We start from the raw sequence: 11,575 nt of genomic DNA, 5'->3' as shown, positions 1-11,575 counted from the left end.
TGTAGGGTCATCCCCCTCCACCCACACCCTCAGAACCCCTTTCTGCAGTCCTGTCTGTTGTAGGGTCATCCCCCTCCATCCACACCCTCAGAACCCCTTTCTGCAGTCCTATCTGCTGTAGGGTCGTCCCCCTCCACCCGCACCCTCAGAACCCCTGTCTGCAGTCCTGTCTGTTGTAGGCGTCATCCCCCTCCACCCACACCCTCAGAACCCCTTTCTGTTACCTCCATTGTTTCTCCTTTTGCAGCCATTTAAATTAAATCACATGTAAGCTTTTCAGATTGGCTTATTTCCCTTAGCAACGTGCATTTCATGTGTTTTCATGGCTTGAGAGTTCATTTATTTTTCAGTGCTGAACTCCGTCACCTGGGTTTACCACAGTTTATAAATCCACTCATCTACTGAGCCGCAACTTGATTGGGTCTAGTTTTGGCTATTATGAATGAACCCGCTGTGTAAACATTCATATGCCTGTTCTTTGTACAGGCGTAAGTTTTCTACTGCTTTGGGTAGATCTGAAAGACCTGGACTGCTGGATCACATGGAAAGAGTATGTATAGTGTACGAAAGGCCCGCCACATTGTGGTCCAAAGCTGCCACACCACGGACGTTGAAGAAGAGTTCCTGTTGCTTCACATCTTCATCAGCACTTGGTACCGTTAGTATTCTTGATTTTCGCCAGGCTTAGAGGTGTGCAGTGGCATCTCACCCCTCTAATTTGCATTTCCCTGATGACATATGATGTGGAGCTTTTAAAAATATACTTATTTGCTGCCTGTACATCTTTGTAAGGCAATGGTTAAAGTCATAAGCTCATGTTTTAACTGAGTTGTTTGTTCTCTTACTGTTGAGTTTTAAGAGCTCTCTGTATGTTCTGAATTATAGTCCTTCATCAGCTGTGTCCTTCACACATTATTTCTCCCAGTCTATGGCTGTTGTCCCATTCCCTTGGCATTATCTTTTGAAGAGTAGAAGTTATTAATTTTAATAAAGCCCAACTTATCAATTTTTTCATAGATTATGCCTTTGACACTTTATGTAAAAATCATCACCAAAGATTATCCAGGTTTTCTCCTATGCTATCTTCCACAAATTTTGTCATTTTGCATTTTACACTTAGTACTATGAATGATTACAAATTTGTTCTTTAGAAGCATGTAAATTTGGTATCTAGATTCATTTTTTGCATGGATGTTGCTTCAGGGCCATTTGTTGAAATCCACCTTCACTGTATTGTCTTTCCCTCTTGTCAGTGATCTGGTGACTATATTTGTGTGGGTCTCTTTCCAGGCTCTCTACTCTGTTCCATTGACCTATTGATCAGTAGTCTATTTTTTCACGAATACTACTATACTAATCAAGTAATCCTAATACTAATCAAGACTACACTGTCTTGATGACTAGAGTTTGTGGGACGTCTCGAAGTTGCATGTTCAGACTCCAACTGTGTTTCTCCCCTAGTTATGAGTGTTGTGTAGTGCTGAGAACACATATTCAAGATAAAATATAAATGATGCCTGAGGTTTCATCCAGTACAGGGGAAGGGAAAAGGTAAAGACAAACAGACACCATACCAGGTAGAGATGGATGCAAATTTCCAAACCCCAAATTAGGGAATAATGTAGATTTATTAAGATTTTAAGGAAGGGCAGAGACTTGCAGCCCATAGACTAAAGAAAAGAAAGTTATTTGAAGATTCTGTTGAAGGCAATTAGTTTTTGTTTGTTTGTTTGCAGAAAAGAGAGTGCAAAGTAAATAAATAGTAAGACATAAAAATGGGGCCTCAAGGAACAGAGATGAAAGGGTAGAGATGTGGGTCAGGAGCATAGGGGGAAAGGCTGAGCACAGCAAAGAGGCCGAGAAGTCCATGGACCTTCTCTGCTCATAAGGGCAACTCCCTTCTTACGATTTTTAGGCCTTGGGTATTTGTTTTGGTCATTGTGCATTCATTATGTTGAGTTCTTAGTTCTCTTCTCTGCCCTTGCTGAATATACTGACAGTTGCTGGTGCTTTATGAAGCCAGGGGAGGGGAATTTTTTTCTTGCCACACCTTCCCGTCTCGCCCTCCACCATCACATGGCAACCTATTTTTCAGAATTTGCATTTGTTCCTGCCTCATGAGGAATTGTGACAAGTGCAATATAGTTCTGTGCATCCCTCTGGTACCTTCTCAACATTTCCAGCAACTGCTGAGGGCTCTGGCAAAAAAAGAGCTCTAAGAATATTTTTTGAATCGTGTGCTGCTAATAGGTCAGTAAACAGGATTTATTGAACACAGCTGTATTCAAGGTCCTGCTCTGTATGGGCGACAGGGAAATGCAACGTTTCCTAAGTGATGTGATAAAGGCAACTCAGTCAGATGAAAGTAATATATCCATGTGACTAAAATACTACGTAGGAGAAATGGAGGAGTTTAAGCAAGAATTTTGAGCAGAGTTCTGAAAGATTCTACAGGATGGAGAGATAATTGCCTCTATGCCGGTTGTCTATATGAAGTCCCCAAAACAACAATAAATAAGGCATGTGTGAAAGCACATTGGGTGATTTATCTGGAGAAAAGGCCTGAAGTGATGAGTTAAGGGAAGCAAGAAGAGCTAGATGCTTATCTGGGATAAACTGGTAGACTAAACTTGGCTCTTCCCAGTGTACTGAGACATGATGTCCATCTACCACATGGATTTTGTAAATGAGAGTAAGCTTTTCAATCTTTCATTAAAAACTACAGTTCTTTAATAAACAAAGTGTGGTTAAGCGATAGTAACTCATGAGTAATTAAATGTGTTAATGTATTTCCGGGGATGAGAATAGTGCTTGTTGTACTCGATACTCAATAAACGCATGTGTTGGCTTCATATGTCCTTAATCGTCTGTGACCTTCTGCCTGGGATCCGCTACATACATTATAACTCACATACGATTAATAAACATTGCATCAGTATAGCCATTCCAAAATGAAACATATTTTTTTCCTGAAAGTCCATTGCATAAAATTCTCCATGGCATTCCATCACCCCCAATCTTTGTATGTTATCCAAAAACCTTTTCCAATTTTCCACCTGCCAAACTTTCTAGTTTCTTCATGTAATATTTATCTTTTTATTCCTTGAAGTAAAAGCATTCCAACTTACTTGCGTACAGTCAGAAAAAAACGAGACCCTTCTTATCTCCTCTACTTTGCTGCTTAGAGCCCCGTGTTTACAGCAGATCCACGCGCACATCCTTCACGGTGCTGAGAGGCTCTCCAGCATGTTAAGTTCAGTGTGAGCATCACTCCTGCGGCAAAACTTCCCTCCCCACCACGCAGAGTGAAACACACTCTTCTCTGTAAACTGAGTTCACCTTTTAGGTAAGTATACAACGGCATGTAGTGTTGTGGAAAGAAGTGCTGCTGATTTGTTGGTCCGTGGCCCGTTCCTCATGACACTGTGAATGTTGCAAATACAGAGACACTATTTTTTCCTGTTATCTTCAGAAGAGAGATCACATAGGAACGTAGTAGTTATCTGATGAAAGTTTTTAAAAGATTGAGTCACTATATTAATATAAAGATAAAATTTAAGTTGGTGTTCCCTCACCTCTCATTCTATTTGTGGACTCTCTTGAATGTTGTAATGTAGCTGTTGAGAGATATACGTATACGGGAAGAGTGTAAATAATTTAAATATAAATATTACTAGGTAGTAAGTATTATATTAGATGGATGGCATTGGACCTCATCTATTATTTCTCTATTTTAATCCAAAGAATCTAGTGAAACTGTTACATTGGTAGAATAAGATATTTGTTAAAATTCTAAATTGATTAGATAAATGTAACCCAGGAGTGCTATGATTTCATATCTAGAAAGTAGAAAGTGCGGAAGGGATGGTCTGCATCATTTGCCGACCTCAAGAAAAGCTGAGTGGGTGGCATTCACAAATATGCCAGTGTAAATTCAAGACATTCCAGATCATGACGTTGTGGGTAAGTTGTCCAGTATGAGCAATGATTCTGTAAGACTGAATGATTTAAAAAAAGGAAGGAGCAAATTAACTTAGGTTGTCATAAAGTTTTTCCAGTAATGAAAGGAGATAGCCACCATATAAAAGAGTCTGCAGAAGTATTAAAACAAGAGCTTGTCTGTAATGGGTTTTATTCAGAGCTTCACTTCATAAAATGTTGCTGTAAGTCAGGGTTTCTTGATGCAGGAGACAGCTGGAATTGATAATAGCATTTCTCAAGGCAGTCATTAGTTCTGCGATATTAACTTAAAATTAGTATGGAAGACAACGCAAAGTTCATACAGATTTTTGGTTCAGTCCCTTATGGCACAGGAAGGATGGAAATGGCTATTTTCATAAGTTATCAGGACTTGTTTTCTTCAGAGGAAAGTAGTATCCATTTCTGAAAATATACTATTAAAATTATTCTTTATCAAACATACAGAAATTAACTTATTGTAGTCATGTCATAATTTAACTACTGAAGAATTCACTCCAAGAACTTAAAAAGATTTTTACTTGAAACAAATATATTTTCACTAAAGTATTTCTTAAAATCAATTAACGGGAAATGTTTACATATATCAGTAAAACAGACATATTATCTGTTCAAAAAACAAAGTAAATTTGTTAAGTGATATATCAATAGCAAACATGTTTTCAAGATAATCAGTGGTAGGTTGGCCACAGGATCCTGAATGATCACCGCCAACCTCAGAATCAGCCCCCTCAAAACTCAAGTCTGGAGTGTGCAGACTAGATATACCTGACTCATCCCAGAGGCCCGAATCCTCTGTGAATGCTCAGAGCAGCCTAACGAAGGATGTTTGTTTTCTTAAGTAAGGTCATTTCATCTAACTCGGGAGGGGCAGAAAGAAAAATAAGGACAACACACACACCTTTTTAAAAATTTTTTTGGCCAGGGCTGGGTTTAAACCCACTACCTCCAGCATATGGGGCCAGCGCCCTACCTTTTGAGCCACAGGCACCACCAACACACGCACTTTTATATTTATTTTGTCTTGATGTTAACAGCAAATCAGGAAAAACAATATCTTATGCGAACTTCATTGAAAATGCAACAATTAGGCCGGTCATGGTGGCTCATGCCTGTCATGTTAGCACTCTGTGTAACACTAGACCAAGGCGAGAGGATCGCTCGAGCCCAGGAGTGTGAGGTTGCTGTAAGCTCAGCTGATGCCCCAGCACTATAGCCTGGCAATAGAGCGATAAACTGTGTAAAATAAAGAAATAAATGAATAAATAAATAAATAAGCAGCAATTCAAAAATGATGTTTAACTGCTCCCGGACATAAACCACCATGAGCAACATAACTTTAAAACATTCCCAGTTGTATAGTGTAATTGCTGACCGTGAAGCACTTTAATTGCCTATCCATTATCTTAACCATCTATTTCTCTCTTTCTCTCTCTATATGCTTCTGCTTGGAGTTTGAAAGAATATAGAATAATTGAGACAATTACAAATACTATTTTTATTATAATTTGTGAATGTCTTATCAATGAAATCTGCCTGCTTTTATATACATCAATGAAACTGCTTACATGAAATTTTAAAATAGTATTTCATGATTGACTCTAAAATTTCCAAATGCAAATCCTCTGTGTGAAAGTGTGGACTACAGCCTCAATATTTTATTATAATATGTTCAGGCTTTGCTAGGAAACTGCAGTGAAGAATTGAAAGTTTTCCATGTTCAAATAAATGATGCAGTCAACTCACATCCACGGACCTCTGAAGGAAGCAGGAAGTGATGAGTCACTGCAAGCTTGGGGAGCAACTGAAATTCTCAAAGGAGGAAGAGCTGGCAGTGTCAGAGGTGGTCATGTCCCATGGCTATTGATTGAAGCAAACTCAAGAACAGGGCCCCTATTGGGGCCCATAAAACTCCTATGTATTAAAATCAAACAATGACTTTCTAATCTCTGAACACAAATAGATGAGAGGCCACAAAATAACTGAATTAACATGAATAAAAGTTTTATTGTATCCAAAGACTGATAATATTGGAATTTTCATATGCATACATAGAATCGTTGTATGTGGATATTTAATGAAAAAAGACACAATTTGAAAGACTGACCAGAATTAAAACATTATCAGGAATAAACAAAGGGGCTCGGCGCCTGTGGCTCAGGTGGCTAAGGTGCCAGCCACATACACCTAAGGTGGCAGGTTTGAATCAAGCCCAGGCCCACCAAACAACAATGATGGCTACAACCAAAAAATAGCCGGGCATTGTGGTGGGTGCCTGTGGTCCCAGCAACTTGGGAGGCTGAGGCATGAGACTCGTTTCAGCCCAGGAGTTGGAGGTAGCTGTGAGCTATGATGCCACGGCACTCTACCCAGGGGGACAGCTTGAGGCTCTGTCTCCAAAAAAAAAAAAGGAATAGACAAAGAAATGTGAAAACAAGTGGAACTCTTAGACTCTGTCTATGTGTATAGTATATGCTTTTATACATGGTGTATCATAAAACATAATGCACATCATGTCACCTTCTTTATACCTATATTTAAATTTGAAGGTCTATAGAAAGCTTACCAACATATTACATGGATTTGAAGAGAAAAAGAGAACTAAAAAGTACACTTAAATAGTATTTAATATTGAGAGGGAGTAAACAAAAATGTAAAAGAATCAAGAAGATGGTTATCAAGGATAGAAAGAGAGGGTCTACCAAACAGAGGTAAGAGAGAGATGGAAGAAGGGCAAGATTTGAAAATACAATAGCTGAAAATCAATAGGTTTGAAGCATAATGCACACAAAAGAAGTAAAAATAAATTGATAACTTCTTTAATGGGTAAACACTGAAAATTATTACCTTTAAAACCAAGAGCAGGACAAGGATGTCCATTTTGGGGGCTGCTCTTCATCTGAGTACTAGAACCTAGATGTGGTGCAGGAACAGGGGCAGAAACACAAGGATTGAAGAGAACAAAGATATGTAATTAACAACTTTAAAACACAAAAATTGCTGTAGGCAAACTAATAAGCATATAAGAGTGGCGTTTTATAAAGGCGTGAGATCATTTCACAAATCTGAATGTTTTCAGGACGTTTGTACACCAAAATCAAGATTTCAAAAATATATTTAAAAACACATTTAATCCAATCATATGCAAATAAAGCTGTTTAAAAATAAACAACAAAAAAGTCATTATACACACTACCAATATAAACAAGAAACCAAATAAGAATACATCTTACCAAAGATAAGTAAAACCTACATGGAGGAGCGGTATAACTGTACCCCCCAGAGCAGACAGATACACAGAGTCAATACACACTCTAGATAAGAGAAAATCCCTGCACCCCAAACGATGTTTATCAAAAAACAGCAACCGTCTATTAAAGTCAAAATAACAATAAGGTTTTTTAATCCCATTAACAATAAGTTTTATTCTTGGACTTTTTCAAGATAAATCTGAAACTTGTATAAAAGTGAAGATAGCTAAAAAACGGAAGAAGCTGTGGGTCAGTTAGATCTTATAAATGATCACATTTTATTTTATTAAATGATGGGAGTTAAGGAAAATAAGTTCATAAAACTGAAAGACTAGAGGCCCAGAACATGGTGGATCCTGTTTAACACATAGTGATTATTGATATGCTTTTATGATGCGTAGACAAACCTGAAGTCAGATTTCTCTATCCGCACACACAGACACAGACACACAGATCTGATGTTGGAGTAGGGGAAGGATTTCTGCAACACACCAAAATGTGCCACATCAAGAACAGATTGATGGCGTCAACTACCTTTAGATTTCTGACTTCTGTTCAATAAAGGACAATGTAAGAAGCAAAAAAGCTGACTCAAAATCTAGAAGGTATTCGTACCATACACAACTGCCAAGTGTTACAATCCAAAACATAAATTATCAAGTCAAAGACATTCAATGGAAATTTTGTCAAAACACGTGAACAATAACTTCACAGAAGAGGAAGCTCGTATGTGCAACTTCAGTCCTAATTGAAGAGATGCTGATTACATCCTCAATGACATATCATTTTCTACTATTAAAATAGACAAAAAGGAGTCTAACAAAAGGAAACACTGGATCAAATATGGATTAACAGGAACTCTCACACATCGCTGTGGGAAGATAATTGTTACAATCCTTTTGGAAAACAATTTGGCATTTGCATAAGGCACAGCCCAGAAATTCTGTACAGAACATAACTTCAAGGAATGAATGGCTGTGTCCGCGCTGCAGGAGTCATGGATACGATATTTCAGAGAACATCACTTCAGCAGAGAATGGATAAATTGTTTGCTTTATATTTAAAAATAGAATGCTTTACAATATTAAAATGAATAAAGTGACATGTAGCACCCCAGAAATTAAAGACTGAAGTTGAGAAAAAGCAAGTTCCAGAAAACTGCATACAATATGAGACCACATTCATAATGCTTAAATCATAAGAAAGGTGAAGAATACATCCTTTTTGTGTCAACTATACCCATGTGATAATATTATTCACCAAGACAGGGAAAGAGTAACACAAAGATCAAGATAGTGGTTATTCCCGGGTCAGGGAGTGAGATGGGATAAGAGGGAAGGACGAAGTTATGTACAAGTTATTAATATATTGAATTTCAGGGTAGCAGTTAACAGATTGATAAGTTTTATATGTTGTTCTTCCTTATAACACAATATATACCATTAGCTATGCTGTGTGATAAATATTGCATATTAACATTTAATTAAAAAATTATAGGCTACGCCCATCAACACTAGCAAAGAATGCACTGAAGACAAAGTTAACAAATTCTTCAATGGGATTAAAATTCCCTACATTTCCTTCCATAAATGCGTATGTGATAGAATTTTAGAATTTCAACTTTAAAAAATTTTGCTTCTTGGCCAAGCATGGTGATTCACCCCTATAATCATAGCACTTTGGGAGGCTACAGTGGCTTGGTTGAGCTGAGTCGGAGACCAGCCTCAGTAAGAGCAAGACCCATCTCTACTAAAACAAAACAAAACAAAAAAATTATACAAAAGAAAAAAAAAAGAGAGAAAATAGTGACTAATCTCAAATAAATTGAATTTAATTTTGACCAAGTTACATTACTTAAGCATTAATTTTTAATTCAACATGTTAATATGTTGTTTAGGATATTACATCCTCATTTATACGTGAAACATGTTTGTAATTTCCCTTTATAATAATATATTTTTTCCAATTTTAATATCAGGTGTATCCAGATAAAGGAAAATGACTCTGAAGTATTTCTTTTTTTTTCTATTGTCTATAAGATTTGGCATGATATGTTTTTTAAAATTACCTTTTATTTTTATTTATAAATATTAGTTGTTTATGTTTTGAGACTTTGGAAAAAATAATAAGTTGTTAATTGCTGACTCCATACTGAACCTCAGAGTTAAAGCATTCTATGATAGACATACTCTTGATGATGTAAATGTTACTTTCTTTGCATTATTATTATTATTATTGCTCAATATTTTGTTGCAGCAATCGTCTGATTTCTTTTCTGAATGTATTTATCTTCGTTCGTTCTTTATGAGGTTTTTGTTTCTAGTCCTTGTCTTAAACATTGTTATTGTTATTAAATTTTAAGCCTTTTTAGTTTTGTGAAGGCAAAAAGTGGAAACCAAATAAACACATGTATATGTATAGAGAAAATTAAAAAAAAAAGAAAAAGAGAGAGAGAACAAAAGGAAAGTATCCAGGTGTGGTGGTGGGTGTCTCTCGTGCCAGTGCTGGAGGCTGAGGTGAGAGAATTGCTCAAGCTCAAGAGTTTGAGGTTGCTGTGAGTTCTGACAGACACCAGGGTCCTCTACCCAGGGTGGAAGAGTAAGACTCTGTCTCAAAATAATAATAATAATAATAATGGCTTCTTGCAATTTTCATGCTGAGAGGAACTCAAGGTATATTCACAAGACCATGGATACATACTCTGTGTTAGTGGAAATAGAGAAAAAGAGGGTCAAGTGGGTTTTTTACAATTCACTCTGTAATTTGAGGCAAGTGACTTCAACTTCTCTGAATCTCTCATTCATAAAATTAGCAATTTAATGAAATACTCTCTGACGTCCCTTTCAATTCTAAAATTTTGTGCAAATGTGATCTTAATTTGTTATAAAAACGAATTTTAAAATAATGCTGGGTAAACTGAATTATTATTATTATTGTGAATTATTATTATAAATATGGTGAAAATGCTTCTTAAGTATTTACTAGGTACTTTTTCATTAATAAACTTATACATAATTTTGTTTTATAATGTGACAACTGGTTGATAATTGACATACATATGTCAATTGTCCTGCTGTAGTTTCACGACTTTGTAGGATACTGCAATATCGACATTTAATAATGTACTCAACCAAATATTTAAAAGTTAATGTATTTGCCTGATAATAATATTCTCAATTTACATGTGAATTGAATTCAGGACCATATCTTTCATTTTCTTTTTTTTTTTTTTTTGAGACAGAGCCTCAAGCTATCCCCCTGGGTAGTGTGCTGTGGCATCACAGCTCACAACAACCTCCAACTCCTGGGCTCAAGTGATATCTTTCATTTTCCATGTATAGGAAAGAAGTATTAACAACTGAAAAATAGATGTATAATCCAGTTCAGAAACTATTTCTTGTGTGAATATTGTTATACAAAATGGAACAACAACAAGAAGATTTGGAAAAAATGTTCTTAAGAAAAAATGAACAACAATAAAACCTTAGATTTCTTAATATTTCTATCTGTATGACAAGTGAAATATGTGATTTTGCTTGATTTAAAATTTTGTATTTCAATGATATAATTTGTATCCATTAAAAATTAAGAAAGCCTTGCGTATGATCACTTGCAAGTTATCTTAAAAATCACTGTGCAATGTGAAATTAGAATCGGATGAATTACCTGTTAAATCTAACAATTTTCTCTGGAAGGGATTTTGACAGAGTTCTGACTTTTTAGAGAACCATATTATTACATTGCCTAGTGTAACTGTCAAATGCATGTAAAATCATGAGATAATTCACAATTTTCTTCCCAATGAAGTTTTCCCATCAGCTTATATTTGTAACTAGTATAATTTTTTTTTTTTTCTGTAAAAGAAGCCAAATATTCTTCTGGGAAAATATTTGTTTTTTAATTTATTATAATTCTATTACATTACTTTTTATAAACAAGCCTTTTCATTGATAAATCAATTTTGGAAAGAAAAGTATATGTGACAATATATAAGTACATTTTATCATAACGTGAAATGTTTAAAACACCCATATGATAACATTCTAAACATATCATCATTTTACCTCTTAGCTCCTATTTTCCTGGCATCTTCATTTAGATCTAACTTTTTTTTATTAAATCATAACTGTGTACATTAAGATGGAGACTTTACCTCTTTTATGTTTATATGGATGGAGCTGGAACGTATTCTTAGTAAAGAATATCAAGAATGGAAGAAAAAGTATCCAATGTACTCAGTATTATTATGAAATGAATAAATAACCACCCACACTTTCATATGAATGATCTAATGTGTTTTATTTATTTATTTATTTTTTTGGAGACAGGAGCCTCAAGCCGTCCCC

This window comes from Otolemur garnettii, unplaced genomic scaffold (assembly GCF_000181295.1).
Source record: "Otolemur garnettii isolate 467f Iridium unplaced genomic scaffold, OtoGar3 scaffold00034, whole genome shotgun sequence".
Classification (NCBI taxonomy): Eukaryota; Metazoa; Chordata; class Mammalia; order Primates; family Galagidae; genus Otolemur; species Otolemur garnettii.
Note: the sequence above shows the minus strand (reverse complement) of the source record.